Below are 5,764 nucleotides of genomic sequence, written 5' to 3' on the forward strand. Positions count from 1 at the left end.
TTTGGTGGGAATGAGTGAAGCAAGCAGGAGGGGTGTGGCACATGAGGTCGGAGGGGCAAGGGGTGGAGGGCAGGGGGCCACGTAGGTGGCCCCATCGGTGAGATACAGAGCCTTCAGAGTTTCCCTCAGAGGAGTGATGAGATCCAACGTAATGTTTCTAAGGGGAGTTGGCTGCTACGTAGGGAATAGGTCAGGACAGGACAGAAGCAGGGAGCAGAGTTAGAGGCCGTGACAATAATCCAGGGAAAGAGGAGAGGGCTTGGCCAGGCAGGCGGAGACAGTGGAGGGAGACATGGAATGTTCTGAAGGCAGCAACAACCGGACTTCCCGGCAGGTTCATGTCCGTCTTACAAGACCGCCTAGAATGCAGAGAGATGCGCTTTGCAAAGCCCACTGAGTTTCAGGTGGAAGGTCTTCTCCATGCTTCCAGATCCCTCCTTCAGGTTCGCTTCCCCAGAGTCAGCTGAGGAGAAGTCTCACAGGGTCTGAGCCCTTCAAGCAGGTGGATGTGTGTGAGTGTGAGTGTGAGTGTGTGTGAGTGTGAGTGTGTGTGTGTGTGTGTGTGAGTTTGGGAGGTCACTGCGATTCTTCTCCTGTCCTTTATCCGCTCCCCCAAGCTCTCTTTCCTCTGGAGCTACTGTGACGAAGCCCGAGCACTCCCCGGGGCTCCAAGCCCCTGCACAGTCAAGCCTCACGGAAGGCTGGGCTCCCTGGACACCTCCAGCCCCACTGACCTTTCTCCTTTGGGCCCCAAGACTTTCCCCCCCCTGCTCTCTGCCTTCTTTAATATATATATTTTTTTAATTTTTAAATTTATTTTGAGATAGAGAGGAAGAAAGAGCATAGAAGGGGCAGAGAGAGGGGGAGAGTGGATCCTAAGCAGGCTCAGTGCTGTCAGCACAGAGTCCAATGTGGGGCTCAAGCCCATGAACTCTGAGATCATGACCAGAGCATGGCCCGACAGAGCTCGGCTGGCCCGACAGCCCCTCAAACTCCTTGCGGTAAATTTCCAAATACATGCCATCTACTGGTGCTGGTCGCCTGGCTGGACCCTGAGCGCTGTGGCCCGCGTCTCCCTCACGTGGCAGGGCTGCGGTCACCTGTATGGCTGGGGTGCTTCAGCCCTCAGGACCTGCAGTTCTGGGGTTAGGTGGATGGAAACCGAGTCCTGGGTCTGGGTGGGGGTGGGGAACGAGGGTTTCAGCTCAGAGGAGAGACCGGGAGCAGGAGGAATGTTGTGACTTTAACTATTTGAGGGCTGGGGTCTCTGATGCTCGTTGCTTTCTGCTGGCCTGGCATCTGTCTCCCTTTGATCCCTACCCTTCCGGTGTCCTTTTGGGGGAGGGGGTCACTCATCTCTGTTTGTGTAGAGAGAAAGGTGATTGGGCCATGGTGGTGGGCACGTGACCCAGGCCTCACCAATCGGATGCTCCCCCTTTGCATCTGAATTTGAGCAGACCTATCCATTCAGCGTTGCCCTGGGAGCTCCTTCCAGTAAGTTCCCTCTTGCAAAAGCCAGGCATAGCTGGTTTCTGCTACTGATTTCCTTCTTTATGGGTGTCCTATCCACTAAAGTGTAAACCCCAGGGCAGCGGGGACTCTCTGGCCCAGGCCAATATCCCCAGTGCCTAAAACAGTGCCTGGCACCTAGCAGGTGCTCAATTAAGGGTTTGTTGAATGACTAGACAATAGTCAGACCTCAAGGGGAGGCTGATTCAGTCTCATGAGGCAGATTTGGAGGGTTTCTCACCTGAAAAGTGGGATAAGTTACCAATCCGGGTTTATCATGGCAAATAAGTTAGTATCATTGAAATACTTACAATAAGGTTGAGCATAGGGGCACCTGGGTGGCTCAGCCGGTGAAGCATCTGAATCTGGATTTCAGTTCAGGTCATGATCTCATGGGTGTGGAATGGAGCCCCATGTCAGGCTCTGCACTGAGCATGGAGCCCGCTTGGAATTCTCCTGCTCCCTCCCTCTCTGCCCCTCTCCCGCTTACACTCACTCACTCTCTCTCTCTCAAGATAAATACATAAAAATGGAAAAAACTATAAAATTCGTGCTTATTGGTAAAATAGATGATCAATGATTGTTTTGAGCAGGGCATCAACTACCGTCTTTACTCAGGGCTCACCAGGCTCTGTGCTGAAATCCTGATACTCATGACCTTGTTATTTTTCACACCTTAAAGTTTCCAACCAGAAAACAGGTCACCTTGTGAGGAAGTGGGGAGGACACGTTTGCTCACAATCCGTCCTCTGCCTTCTTTCCTGGAGGCAGCCATCCAAGGCTTTGGTGGGTACGGCTGGTCACAGCTGGGTTGGCTGCTGTCAGAGCCCAGGGTCTGGAAGTTCCAGAAGTTTCTGGCTCCAGTTAATGCACAATCCAAAATAGGGTGACTGACCTGCACTGGTCTGCTGAGACTGTCTTAGTTTCAGCACCGGAAGTCCCATATTTTGGGAGCCCCCTCAGTGCTGGGCAAATTGGGATCATCGGTCACCCTAATCCAAGATGACCTGGGGGTGTCCTGACCTGTGAGCAGTTCACGGCAATGGAGAATAAGCACAGCCAGGCAGGTGGCTGGCCCCTGGGAAACCGGTAATCAGGTGGCAACGCCCTAGTCACCGGGAGGGGGCTCAGGGGCAAGAGCCCAGCATAGGTACCGTCCATGGTGAGCTTGGGTACCAGGTAATGTAATAGGATGCCTTTGTCATTTGCAAGTCAAAACAAAACAAAACAAAACAGGGGCATCTGGGGGTGCTCAGTCAGTTAAGTGGCCGACATTGGCTCAGGTCATGATCTCGCGGTTCATGGGTTCGAGCCCCACATAGGGCTCTGAGCTGTCAGCCTGCTTCGGGTCCTGTGTCTCCCTCTCTCTCTGACCCTCCCCTGCTCGCACTGTCTCTCTGTCTCTCAAAATTAATAAAAAACATTAAAAAAAAACTTTAAGAATAACACGAGCTCCACTCAGACCAACTGAATAGTAATCTCTGGGGGCGGGACCCTAGCATCGGGGTGTGAAGAACACTCCAGATGTCTCCACCGTGCCTCACCTCCTGGATTCAGAATGACTTAGCTCAGTGTGTCGAGCGTGTGGCATTTGTGTTCTAGACACCCATTCAGGTGTTTCCTGTGCTCCAGGACCCCAGATCGAGGGGGCCACACTTTCCATCACGGCTCGGCACCTTGCGGTCAACAGATAGGGCTGCTCCTGGCTTGAGGGGACTGGTCGGGGTGCACATGCTGGCCTTCTGAAGGCTGGGGGGGGTGAACCTCTCAGGACCCTTTCACCACTTGGCAATGCGAACTTAATCCAAGTTCTCTTTTATGAATCTCTGAATCTTTTTCTAAAAATATTTTTTATGTTTATTTATTTTTGAGAGAGAGAGAGAGAGAGAGAGAGAGAGAGAGAGAGAGCGCGAGCTGGGGAGGAGCAGAGAGAGAAGGAGACACAGAATCAGAAGCAGGCTCCAGGCTGTCAGCTCTGTCAGCACAGAGCCCAACGCGGGGCTCGAACTCACAAATCGCGAGATCATGACCTGAGCCAAAGTTGAATGCTTAGCCTCCTGAACCACCCAGGCGCCCCTGAATCTCTGAATCTTTAAAATCACCCTAGCCCCTTTAGAAGGACTCAGGTTTACATTTTTGGTAGTCTCATTTTCCCACAAAATTAGTGGTATTCTTCTGCCCTGGAAGATTTTAAATTAGACTTTGCCCCTTATATTGACTTAAGAATGATTTCTCCCCTTCCAGGTGTAGAGTTCTATAGATCAGGGGCTTCTTTAACAGCGTGGCTGCCTGGGGGAGGAAAAGGTATTCTGTTCTTTCACTTGGTGGCATTACCAGTGACAGCTGCGCACTGAATGCTCCTGTTTGAAATATTCAAGAAAGCTTTATAGGACCGGGCCGGTCCACACCTAACCAGCCGGTTACATTCCAAAGGTGCTTGCTAGTTGCGTGACCTGGGAATCAAAATCTGTTTTCTTACAGCAACAACGTTATTAAAACCGAGGTGGTGTTCCCAGCCAGCCCACAAATATCTGTTCAATCCATATGAATAATTCTAGAACTCCATGGATAACTTTTCGTAACTTTTCACTCCTATTACTTATCTAAGATCATAGATGGGAAAAGCAAAAAACCGATTCCAGAGTTAATAGAATTTGTACATTAGAAACATGTTTACGTCTCCTTCTTAATTTGTGTGTTTTGGGCATAGGATAGGACGTTTATCTCTTTTCCCATTTTCTGGCTTCCCAGACTATGTTATTTCCTGAATCAGAATAATATCAGTGCAGCAAACGGGCAGTGTGTAATAAAACACATCTGTCAGGTGGCGGGGGGAGCGACATCCGGATAATGACAGTCCCCCATGGTTGACATACATAATTGAGCCTGTGATCCCAGCCCAACTGTAACCCCTCAGCTGAGCCCCGAGGTAGCAATCAGACACGGGTCGCTGCTGTCCACTCAGGCCTGTGCTTGACGTTCCCCTGGGGTATAAACGTTCATCACCGGGCCCCACTTCTTGGGAGGAGCCATGAGCACATCGGGATGGGTCTCTGAAAAGTAGACACGTGTGGGTGAAGGCACAGAGCTGGGGGTGGGGGTGGGGCCTGGGGCTGACCCACGCCCCCCTCTCCTTCCTGGGAAATGCAGTCCAGCTGAAAACCACCAAGTTCAGGGTCAGTACGGCAGAGTGTTGTAATGGGAACCTCACCACCCTTTCTGGAATCCCCACTGTTGGGGCTGGAAGGGTCCCATTGCCCATATGCTTTCATGTCTGGATGAGAGGCTGAGACCAGCGAGGGCTGTGGCCCCCGTGCCCAGGACCACAGGGCAAATCAGAGGCAGTGATGACCCGAACATATGCCCTCTGGCTGCTGGGGGAGGGCTCTTTCCACTCTGACCCCCCTTTTCTCCCTATGGTTTTCTCAAACTCGGGTTCAGGAGGGCAGCTGTCTGTCACCCCCCACACAGATGAAGCCCACCAGGGAGCCCCAGGAGGCCAGGGCGCCCCTGCTTGTGGCCTTTCCCGTGCCTCGGTGCCCAGTGAGAGGGAAAACGTGTGTCTCCAGGTCTTCTGTTAGCAGAGTGTGAGCCCCTCGAGGGGAGGGACCCCGACCCACTTGCTTCCTTGTTGCCCAGGGCCCCACCCGGTCACACTCGGTGTGACACTCCATAAGCACTTGATGAGTAAACACACGAACGTCCCCAGCGTGATTTACTTTTGTTCTGGAAGGATTCCGTCCTCTCTCTCCACCCCGGCCCCCTCCCAGCCAGAACCACTGCTCCTCCTGAGTCTAGTGCACGGGTGTGTGCCCAGCTCCGCTGTGACCCTTACGGATCGTAGGTGGCATTGGAAGGACTCTGCCCCTCAGGCTGCTCCCATGCCTGGGTCTCCACCACCAACCCAGGGAGAGAAAGGTCCAGCTTTTCTCCTGCCCTTTTCTCGAGGAGGGGATGGCAACTGGGTGTCCAGTCCAGGTCACCGGGAAGGAAGCGGTGGGTGGGGCTAATTTGAAGGCAGGTCTCTGGGCGTGGAGAGAGCGCAACTTCCAGAAGCTGGGCTGGCCTTGGGGGCGGGCCGGGGCCTGGCACAAGTGGGCCTCGCGTCTACAAGGACCTTCCGGCAGGGCTGAGTCGTGTTCTAGGCTGTAACCTGACATTAAGAGTGAGACCCGTCCTATCTGCCGGACTCTATGCTCAGAAGCAGGTCTTGCTCGACGGGAGGGGGTTTCAGCAGAGGAGGACCGCCAGGGGC

The sequence above is a fragment of the Suricata suricatta genome, chromosome 8 (assembly GCF_006229205.1).
Source record: "Suricata suricatta isolate VVHF042 chromosome 8, meerkat_22Aug2017_6uvM2_HiC, whole genome shotgun sequence".
Classification (NCBI taxonomy): Eukaryota; Metazoa; Chordata; class Mammalia; order Carnivora; family Herpestidae; genus Suricata; species Suricata suricatta.